The 12,169-nt window shown below is 32.8% G+C and overlaps 1 protein-coding gene across 1 annotated transcript in view; it reads left to right on the forward strand.

Annotated features, from left to right (window-relative positions):
* Nucleotides 1–7,878: 7,878 nt before the first annotated feature.
* LOC124362172 (F-actin-monooxygenase Mical) overlaps nt 7,879–12,169 on the forward strand; it is a 194,167-nt gene continuing 189,876 nt past the window's right edge. Inside the window, exon 1 of the mRNA XM_046816485.1 lies at nt 7,879–8,042. The gene's annotated coding sequence lies outside the window, so the exon portion shown is untranslated. The remainder of the gene's footprint in view (nt 8,043–12,169) is intronic.

The raw sequence follows: 12,169 nt of genomic DNA on the forward strand, positions 1-12,169 counted from the left end.
AAGGAATTTACAAGATGGTCTAATGGTTGAATCAATATTTCTTTTAACACTTAAAATAACGTTATGAAAATATCATCACAACCATTGAATGACTTGTTTTTAAGAGTCAGTTACATAATTATGTTTCAGTTACTTCTGTTACAAAAAGATACTTAATTGTTATTTTATCAGAACCCCCTTGATTTTAAAATTTAAAATTCCCTGCACTACCACTGTTTTTTTGCGCTGGTTGCATTCAATAGTACTCACAGTAATTAATTACAGTAAGTAATTACACTGAGCATTTCTGATTTATTGGATTGTGGATCTGCCCATTAACTACATCAGTTATGTTACGGTACACAAGATTTGACAAAACTACTATTTAGTTATGTTATTTTATAAATTGGTCTTCATTTTCAATGTCTCTTTCCTTATAATACATCATTATATGTCTTATAAACATAAGTTAAGTTTTAATTTCCTGTAATTTTGTTTTTAATTTTTAGCAAACCATTACATTGTTTAGTTTTATCTGCGTTTTAGAATTGTGAGTGTTTTTTGTGAATCTTCCCAATTATAAAGTATTATTTTTCTCTGTATTTTCTTCTGTTACCCAGTTATAAATTCTTTGAATACCACATTAAACTAGTATATTAAAATATTATTGAGAACTTCATACTATGCAACATATTTTAAAAATATCACATAACTACACCTAGAATTTCCTAGCAATGAAAATTACAAATTATTATAATATACATATTTATGCCTTGTCATAAATGAGGGGGTCACAAGCAAAAGGGAACGTGTTCAAGAAAATAAATTATTGAGTTACCTACTGGATATTTTTGTTCATTCTCAAGACAAACAACACACACACACACACACACACACACACACACACACACACACACACACACACACACACACACACACACACACACACACAGGGAATTAGCTTAACGGAATGTTGCTAATTTCATGCCGAATTCGCTCCTTCAGATCTTCTTTTGCTCTTGGTGGATTTCCTCAGTCTTTGCACCTGAGATAGTCCCAAAGGAAAAAGGCTGGAGCGGGAGCGGTCAAATCTGGTGAACGGGCAGGGATATCATCATTCCAGTATCATAAAATGTCCAGGAAATGCGAGTTTCAGAAATCCAGTGAAACATTAGCAGTATGGCTTGTTGCATCATCTTTCTGGAGGAGTGCTTCTTCATCTGGATCATACTGATCGATTTCAGGCAGACCAAAAGTTGCCAACATGTTAGCATAACATTCAAAGTATACTGTTACCGTGTTACCACAATAATCTTTAAAAAAGTAAATAGGATCCTACGATTGCACGTGATGACATTGCACACCAAACTGTAACTTATCCAGAATTGAGAGATTTTTGTGAACTTCATGGAGCCTGTAACGGTAGATTAAATTCACGACAGAAAGCGCGCTGAGCACCACAACACCATCCGCGTTTTTGTAATACATGACGTTGCACACTCTTACAATTCTTCATGGCTACTGAAAATTTCCACTTGTCTAGACATTTAAGGATGTTTACCCCACTCTAATAACCCCTCACCACGCTCGTCAGCCGGGGTCAAAATTGTGCCTTTTCACTGCCTCAACCTGTATATGCTATTAAAAAAATAACATTTTATTTGTACAGTAATTTACTAAAAATTATATATATATATATATATATATATATAATATATATATATATATATATATATATATATATATATATATATATATATGTATATATGTATGTATGTATGAGAACTCTTCAAACCATCTTTTCCTATTAGGTATCTGAAAACAAGTGAATATTCTCTATCTTAATGTTAATATATTTCTTATGATTTGTTTGTCTCACCATGCACAGGAGATCATATCCAGAGAACTTAATACCTCAATTGCTGTTACTGACAGTAATTTTACATTCATTGTTCTGTCCAACATACATAATAAGCCAGTTTGGAGAACATGAGCTTGCATGAGAGAGATTATATTGAATTATAAGATAAAAGTGACACAATGTCAGTTTAGTTATAAATCAAATACCTTTAGTTTGAACCACCAACTTTACAGTTTGCTTCCACATAACTCATTGGAGTAAATGAAAGGGTATGTTGCATAAGTCAAAATGAAGATTATAAACTAAATCAACACTATTTATATTCTTAAACGACATTCACCGTGGCGTAGGGGTAAGGCTGTAGCTCTAACCAAGAGGTCATAAGTTAAATTCGCGGAAGGTCTACACAAATTTGCATATGGGTTTGAGTCATTTCCCTTTAAAAGTTTGAAGTAACTGATGATAAAAATGCCTCTGGATAGAAAAACTCTTTTAAAATAATTTTGATTGCAGTAACCTTAATTAAACGTGTATTGTTGACTACTCACATGTGGTAATCAGATTAAATAAATGTCTCTTATTACTAGTAGAATAAATTGCTACAGAGTAGATGTATTTTTTATGCTAGGGTAGGACACTAATATTAGTAACAAATTTTATTAAAATAATCCTTCAGGATTAGTTGGAAGAAGTAGGTAGATTTTCTGACAATTGACATATTGGCATGGTTTATTTTATAAATACAGAATTACAACTATATTGATACAAAAACAATCGTTCTCTAAGGTCATACAATAACAGGGCTGTGAATTTAAAAAAAAGTTTAAATGGCTCCCGCATTGGAACAAAATGGTGTAGGTACCAAGCTGGACCATGAAATTAGCTGAGACATTTATATTATCAATTATTCTTGTACTAGGTTCCAACTTATTTGGGCTTTGTGTAGAACAGTCATCGGTCTCTCAAGCTGAGTTGTATAGCATATACAGGTTGAGGCACTGAAAAGGCACAATTTTGACCCCGGCTGACGAGCGTGGTGAGGGGTTATTAGAGTGGGGTAAACATCCTTAAATGTCTAGACAAGTGGAAATTTCAGTAGCCATGAAGAATTGTAAGAGTGTGCAACGTCATGTATTACAAAAACGCGGATGGTGTTGTGGTGCTCAGCGCGCTTTCTGTCGTGAATTTAATCTACCGTTACAGGCTCCATGAAGTTCACAAAAATCTCTCAATTCTGGATAAGTTACAGTTTGGTGTGCAATGTCATCACGTGCAATCGTCGGATCCTATTTACTTTTTTAAAGATTATTGTGGTAACACAGTAACAGTATACTTTGAATGTTATGCTAACACGTTGGCAACTTTTGGTCTGCCTGAAATCGATCAGTATGATCCAGATGAAGAAGCACTCCTCCAGAAAGATGATGCAACAAGCCATACTGCTAATGTTTCACTGGATTTCTGAAACTCGCATTTCCTGGACATTTTATGATACTGGAATGATGATATCCCTGCCTGTTCACCAGATTTGACCGCTCCCGTTCCAGCCTTTTTCCTTTGGGACTATCTCAGGTGCAAAGACTGAGGAAATCCACCAAGAGCAAAAGAAGATCTGAAGGAGCGAATTCGGCATGAAATTAGCAACATTCCGTTACGCTACAGAACGTCATAGGTGGACTACGTCTCAGATTCCAACAATGTGTGCAAGACCAAGGACGCTACCTTACTGACACTATATTAAAAAATAGTTGTTTTTAGGTAAAACATTAATTTTCACTCGTGTACTTATGATTCGTGTTGAAAAATTTATCTTTTTTGTAAATAAATTATTGGTGATTTTTCAAAATTGTGCTGTTTTACTGCCTCACCCTGTATATTGTACCAGATGTCCGAAAAGTTAAGAAAATTCCTAACGATGGTACTCGTTCAAATGGTTAAGTAATAACTCTTTGGCGCTGTTAAGTTATACTATTAGGTTTTATTTTAGTACGTTGCTAAGGATCCATAAGTAGATTCGTAGAGATTCATATATGTTGGTACACTTGTTACATCTGTGCAACAATATTACAACTGGTGCTACACTCTACTCTCGACTGTCAATGTAATGGCTACTCTACATCAATAAGCACTTGTGTCATTTGGTAAGTGGAAACATGTTCTGTTACTCCTGTGCAGGGTAACTTTAGAAGCGTGTTTAAAACATTTAGAAGAAGTATTTAAAAGGGAAATCACCAGGTAGACTAACTTTTCCATTTGAGATTAGTCTATAATTCGGATTAACAAAATATAATTTCTATGATGTGGTAGTAAAAATATTAAATTACATGTGTACAGATTTAAAATAGGTCATAAGATAAAACCACATTATATATGTGGTTATATTTTTCTGTTGACATGCTTAACAGAACTGATAATTATGTAAACATTATCTTATTTAATGAAGAATCAAGTTTCATGTCAATGGGTTTCTAAACGGCCAAAATTGCCGGATTTTGGGGGTTTGAGAAACCTTAGATAATCGTTCAATGCCAACGAAACTCACTTTAAAACTAGAAATCGAGATATCTACTACAACATGCTGAATCTGTAGGTGTTTACACAGTTGTAAGACATAGAGGCAGATAAAGTACTAGTGACATTCTTGCAAGGCAGTGAGCCACGCCGACACGCTACAAACAACTTGTGCGCCCAGCCTTGGACGCCCGTTTCCCAACAAGATTTATGGGTAAAAATGGAAGGTTATGTCATGGTCTCTAAGAAGTCAGATATAACCTTATCTAGTGAGCTCTTAAAGAAAATTATTTTTTCAATTGTGCTACCTATTACAATTTGTATAAACCAATGTTTGTTTACTGGTATATTTCCTAAGTGTTTTAAAACGGCCAAGGTTGTGCCTATTTACAAGAAGGGTCCCAGGGACCAACCTGGTTCATTTAGGCCCATCTCTTTGTTACCCATTTTTTCAAAACTCCTTGAAATTGTCATGAACAACCAAGTGAGTAATTTTTTCAAATGTAACAATATTCTTTCAAATTGTCAGTTTGGCTTTCGAGCAGGTAGAAACACCGTGAATGCAGTTGAAGTCCTGGTGAAAGCTGTAATAAATAGTTTTGAAGCCAAGGCCTCCACCGTGGCTACTCTTTTTGATCTAACCAAGGCTTTTGACTGCGTTCCTAGGGACCTACTGCTCTCTAAATTGTCTCACTATGGTATAATTGGTACTGAATTGGCATTATTTGAGTCATACCTAACGGGACGTGAACAAAGGGTAAGTGTTGGAGGTTCTCTCTCTACTTCGCGTTGTGTTGAGTATGGAGTACCACAGGGATCGGTCCTGGGTCCCTTGCTGTTCTTAGTTGTAATGAATGATCTCCCTCACAATGTTCAAGCTAACGTGATAATGTTTGCAGATGATACCACTTTTTTTAGTTCTAACTCTAATATAAATAGCTTAGCCACTTTTATGGATGAAAATGTTGTGTATGCTAAAAACTGGTTTAATGCCAATCAACTTGTTTTAAATGATCTCAAAACACAAAATATTTGCTTTACACTGAAAAACATGAGTTCCCCCAGTACTTTCTCTGATAGTGTTAAGCTATTGGGCATCTATCTAGATAATAAGCTATCATTGGGTAGATCATATTAACTATGTATGTGGAAGGCTTAGTAGAGTGGTTTTTTTTTGTTGAGACAACTAAAGAAAAATGTTCCTAAGCAATATCTAAGGAGTGCTTATTTTGCCTTTTTCAACAGTATTTTACTGTATGGGCTCCAACTTTGGGTAATGGTTCAGAAATACATAGAGTTCTGTTAATCCAAAAGAAAGCTGTACGAGTGCTCACTGACTCAGACCAAAGAACTAGTTGTAAGCCGTTATTCATTAGAGAGTCTATACCCACTGTTGTTTGTTTATATATTTATTTACTTGTTGTCAATGTGAAATCTAATCTAGGTGATTATGTTATAAGAGGTAGACTTCATTCCTACAATATTAGAAATAGTTATAAAATAAATAAAGATTTTGCTAGACTTAGTAAAACACAGTCAAATGCCAATGCAATGTCAATTACACTTTTTAATAAATTAGGCCATAAAGCCCATACAGTTTGATATAAAGAGTTTCAAGAGAAAGCTGATGGACTGGTTAGTAAACCACCCTTTTTATTCTTTAAATGAGTTCATGGACTGTGATATTGCTGACTCTATATTTTGACTTGTTATTGTTGTTTCTTTTATTGTTATTGTTCTGACTTACTGTTAATCACATGGCTGTTATTATTTTTGAATTTATTTTGTCTTTTTTTGTTACTGTTTATATTCATTTTAGAATTGTTAAGTTTTGCTTTTTGACGCACCTTGCTGGTTTGATGACGTAAGCTCTTGCTTTATTGTTGTGTGACAAGGCTGTTGCTATATATTTGTTATTTTTGCTATTTTTAACTTGTTTTTATTGTTGTTGTTGTTAAAATATTTTTAAACTGTTAAGTTTGTCAATTTCCAGTGCCTTGGCAAACCGTATTTTTTTTTTAGTTTTAAGTAAATTAAACACCTGACGATGTCTATTGCTACTATGGCCGAATGGCAAATAAATATTCTTATTCTTATTCTTATTCTTATTCTTACTGAACTTTTTTGTGAGGTTACGTTAAGAACTAGGTGTATAAAGAAAATACGTGACAATGACCGTTTTTGTCAGTGAACCTTTGCGGCAATAACATGTCACACTTTAAATGCTGACTAATACTTGGAGAGAATCGAATGCCAGTTGGATATCTACAGGACTGCAAATTGATTCCACATTGAAATTTACTGGTAATTGTTTTTAAACCTGATCATATCCTCTTTCATTTCATGTATTGATTACAGAAATGTGTATGTTTTACAATAAATCAAAGATATCAAAACTAGGGAGTTCATTTTCAGACACCCGTTATTTGTATTAGTTTCTGATCGCAACAAGTTATCAGAAAATAAATCAAAAAATTATGAATCTTATTTCTAGTAAGTTGTTATTGGGAATTGGTGAATAGTAATTTGTCAACTTCACTAATTTCCATTATCCTAATTTAGTGTTTGAACAAAATAAGTCACGTCACACTAATATGTGTTAGTATTAGCGAAAAATCCTATATCAAGAAAACAAACTATTCATGAAGTAGGTAATGAAGATAAACCATTGAAACATGATTGTGTAGCAAACAAGATCATATGTCAGCATTTGGAATGGTACAACGCAAAAGATGATATAGTTCATCATGTATAAACTTTGGCCTAGGCTCAATATAATTACACATCAAAATTGTGAAATTATGAGAACAAGCGTCGGTGAGAAGCTCCGGACAGTAAGAAGACGAAGTAAACATCTTTTTCAGGGATAACGTTTTGGCAACATGATGCATAAAGCTGAAGAAAGGAAGACTTGCAAATATAACTCTTTCATACTCATATTTAAGTATGACTCCCACACGTTTAAACAAATGATGCTGTTTCTTTTCTACTTGGCCAATGTTTCGTAATTTGGAAAGGAATATCGGGACCAGGCCATTGTCGAAGCCAAGCATGGAACTGGCTTTATGGTATATACAGTAACTGATATATAGTTGCTGGGAGATAATTATACAGATACAAGCACTGTAAGATCTCTGACAGAAGTCAATCTCAAAAGAACTGATCCAGTTTTGAAGTAAAAAAGATAATATTAGTAATTTGAAAACACAAAAACTACTTCATTTAGAAATATTTAGCTCTATTCTACACTATAGTTGTAAGTCATAAAAATCTGAATAAGAAATTACCTCAACGTACTATTTAGCAATGACTGCAAAAAAGAAAAAAATAGATTTCTCAATCACAAAATTAAGAATATTTATATCCACAACTTTATAATCATTGGATATAAATGCACGAACTTCCCTGGTTTATAGTGAAGATTATTATCATTATTAATATTACCTCTATGTGATGGCTTGTAGTTATGATAAATTCACCTCTATGTAGACAGAGTAAAAACGAATTACTGAAAGAAGAATATCAGTTGTTCGTTGTCGGTCGTATGTGGGAGTTCTCGCGGTTGGTGTAGGTAAAGTGTACTATAGTTGCTTTGTAGAAATTTGTATTTTGAAAAATCAGTGCAGTGTTTAGGCTTATCAATTATTGAGGTGCTGAAATGGATATTTTAACTGGGCTTATTTATATTTAAGTAAGTATAGATTTCAAGTACTTATTTTCCAAGTTATCCCTTATGCCCATTTATTAACCCTCTTTTTGACAATGATTAGATTAGACTAAAATTTATAAGTACGCCATAAACCTACTGAATACTTATCTGCCTAGTTCTTAACAGTTTTACATATATGCTTACACATTTCCTAAAAATTTCTAGTGCTGTGAACCAGTTCTGTAGGTCACCTATTTTGTCATAAACTATTCTCAATTCCAGGCCTAATTCTTGTAAGCTAAAATATAGTAAACATCCAAAGAAACAATCAGATCATTGATCTTTCAGTGTATCTAAACCATCAGATAAAAAAAAAACAAATCTTAAACATTTACAGGATTTTTAAATAGGCCTAGCCCATAGAGATTGTTTAGTTATTTTTATATGCAAAGTAAAACATAATTTAGTTATGAATTAAAAATATCCTTCCATTATCCTCATTTTTACTGTTTCCCAATATAAATCATATTTTGTCTGACAGCTTTATAAATACTCTCAAATGGATCAGTACTATTATCTCCTCTAATTATTCTTGTCCACATAAATATTCGGTAAGAAGGTCAGCAGTGCAATCAAATTCAGTTGTTAAAGGCTATTAAAGGTCTCCATTTTTATTCAATTGTTTGTGTGTTTGCAGAAGTTATTTGATACCTAAATTTTCACTATGCATGACAGTAAAATAATAGGATTTTGGACCTTTCCTATTTTATGTACAAAATGTTGTAACACGACATTTCAAGGATTAAAATATATACTGTACATCAGGTGGGAAGGTAGTTTGAACATTAAAGAAGAAAGATATTTTAAAAGAAAAAGATCGGTCAAACTATGAACGTAGGTCAATAGGAAAATGGGTCAGCAACTAACTTTAACCCTCAGACTGCCATTCAACGGATATGTGATTTCAGTCCTGTTGATTTGGACTCTCCGCCTAATCTCATTTGTTATAATATGTAAACAATCGAGTATCGACGTGATTCTTAAAACATTTTTCCAAATTTATGTGTTTTTTATCACGAAAACCATGCTTCTTGTACATAATTTTCTGTTTTTGCACTAATCTAAAACTAATTTATTTATATAAAGAGTCAATACAAAACTATAAATTTTCTGAAATTATACTAAATTCTTGACCTTTAATCTAAATTGGAATTTGAAATTTGTATATTGAACAATATTTTTAAGGCACACCCCTCCCCCTTTTTTACATGCAAATAACAAAAAATCCCCACTCAAAGTAAAAAATTCAAATGAAAATATTGACCCTTATTACTTATTATAGTTGTATTATACTGTTCATTATGAACAAAATGATACCAGATACAGTTAGGTTTGCAGTAAAAACAATTTTTACAGATTTTTAGAAAAATAGTTTGCAAAATTGGCAAAAACAGCTTTGTGTTTAAGGAAAATATATAGGGCAGTCGCAGAGTTAAACAAAGAAGTAAAATAGTCATATAAGTTACATTTATAGTCAGACAAAAATAGGTTGTCCATAAATTATTGTTGCGATTCTTGGTTATTGGCAAAGAGTTTATTTAGAAGATAGCATGCTGAAAATATTTCATTTGTGATAAATTTCACAAGAGGAAACCTTGTGAAATTAACCTTGTGGTTTTTACTTATTAGTGGAAATTTGTATTTATATGAGAATATTTTCCCCTTACATCTTATAAAACATTACACTGATCAAAGAATTATGCATAAAACAATTCTTGGAATTCATGTTTCTAGAGGAGCTTCAAGTTTTCTTTGAAACAAGCTTTGAGGAAGCCCATAACATTGAGATTAACCTTTTTAGGTGAGTTATACAGTTAGCAGTTTTACAGAAAAGTAATTAACAATGCTTAATACACATCAGATCTCAAAACAAAACAAAAAACAATTACCAAGTTGTTTGGTACTTTGTTATCTGGACCCCACTATGTTTTAACAGTCTTTCTTACTGGGGACCTAAAGAACCAACATTATTGGAAAGAATAGACTTCATTTGACTTACTTTAAAATTTACATCTCTTTATGAAGATCAGTTTTTGTTTTTTTCTTTCCAAAAGGAAGTGATGTTGGCGAGAAAGAAGCCACTATATCCCTATCTACTATTTCTTATATTCTATTATATACACACGTTTTTTATACATAAAAAGTTAAAGTTGACATTTATGAGTGCTCACCTATTAGAGCTGAATTTAGGTACTACCTCGAGGAATGTTTTTCTATTTTTGCTAGAAGTGTGGGTAGTGCCGAAGGTGCCACTGAAGTCCGCACGGATGGCCAGGGGCCTTTTCTATATCTCAGACCACGTACCACATCGTCCAACGTAATATGGTGTCAGAAAAGTTGGACTATCTGGTATGTAAAGGTTATCTTTAATTTTGGTACTGCTAGTAACATATTTATGATAACCTGATCTAAACCTACTGATATTGTGTAATAACAACAAATAGATAGAGACAGAATGGCCTCCTCACCGACATTGATTGCTTGTGGGAGGCAGAAAACAAGAACCAATAGTCATAATGATATGAAATTGTCACAATAAGTCAAATATACTCTGTTCTTTCTAATAATGTAGTTATTTTTGTAGATCCCCGCTAAGAAAAGCTGTTCCAAAAGCAGTGGCCTCCGGATAATGCCAAAGTACCAACAATTCAAATCCTGTCAAATTCAAGAATTTTAAACAGAAAATCCTAAATTAGTTTATAATTTAAAAGTTCTAAACAGAAGAGTTAAATCTATAGTTCTTCTCTCTTCTGTGATTTATCAAGGGCATGTTTTGTTTAAATAAATTTCAGATTTCATATTTAAAGGTCGTAGGCTGGTCATTTCTGTAGTTGAAGGAGTGGTTGCTTGTGTCATCAGAAAAATTCCCTAAACAAATCAACAACATAAATCTCATATAATACGGCTAATTAAATTATGGTATTCTTATTTACTTAGCATGCTGACAGTAGTGATAAACCCTCCTTTCAAGTTTGGATTCTAGATTGAGCCTAATGTTAGTCTGACATTCCAAATGTATGAATCCTCCAGTTTACTGTACTAACTTCTTTCTATTCACCTAAAATATTTGAGAAACCTTTCCATAATTAACTCTAAAAAATGGAAGCTATTAGAAACTGAGAACAAACCCTTCAGTGATTCTCTCAATTGTTTTCAAACGTATTGTTAACCACAATATTTTGCTATACAAATTTGGTTGTTAGGCTATACATAATCAAAGGAGTGTCTCATATGTCTCAACCATAACTTAACAGCAAGGTATTAATAGTTGAGATGGATAATCACTCATCACTCATTGTCACAATTGATACAAGGTAGGAGTATGCCATATCACATGTCGCGTTACAGGTTTCGCTACAAGGTTGCATTCAAAATTTAAAGCTTCAAGTTAATTAAGTGATCTAGGCCTCAATGGCACTCAGCCAAATTCCATTGTTATACACAAGACATCTTGTCATTCTTGTTTATATAAAAATTAAGTTTCATGCCTAATTTAAAGTCTGCAAATGATATTTATCGAGATATCTTGCCACATAATAACTTACATTTACATTTTTATTTATTGAGCTATATTTAATAACAAAAGTTAAATGATAAAAGTTTCGGTACTAGGGTGGGTACTATAATGTAAGAGTACGCATTTTCAGATTTTGTCACTGACTTTTAAGATTGACTTTCACATTTATAGTTTTTTATTTTTACCATATAAATAAAATACAAATTGTTAATATGTGAACTGTTAAAATCTCGTATGGTTGTGCTTGTTTGTTTATAAATTTATTTAGTCCGCAATTTTTTTGTTGCCATTCAGATTACCCATAATGTGCAATGTAAACATATTTGTTAACACTCAGCCAAATCACATGGAGTGTATGCAATGAGATTTTTCCAGCCCCACGAGTGATAGACTTTGCTAATGCTCAGCCAATAAGTTACTGAATAAATTCTCAGTTCTCAATTTTTACGAACAAGTGTTCAGCTCTGCTTGTTTTTTATCTATGCGAATGAAGTTGATTCATCGTTACTGATTGGGAAACATGCAATAGGCTAATGGATGATAGGAACAACTATTGTTTTATTTCTTACACCTAAATGAAACTCTTCCCAGC

Source organism: Homalodisca vitripennis, chromosome 1 (genome assembly GCF_021130785.1).
Source record: "Homalodisca vitripennis isolate AUS2020 chromosome 1, UT_GWSS_2.1, whole genome shotgun sequence".
NCBI lineage: Eukaryota > Metazoa > Arthropoda > Insecta > Hemiptera > Cicadellidae > Homalodisca > Homalodisca vitripennis.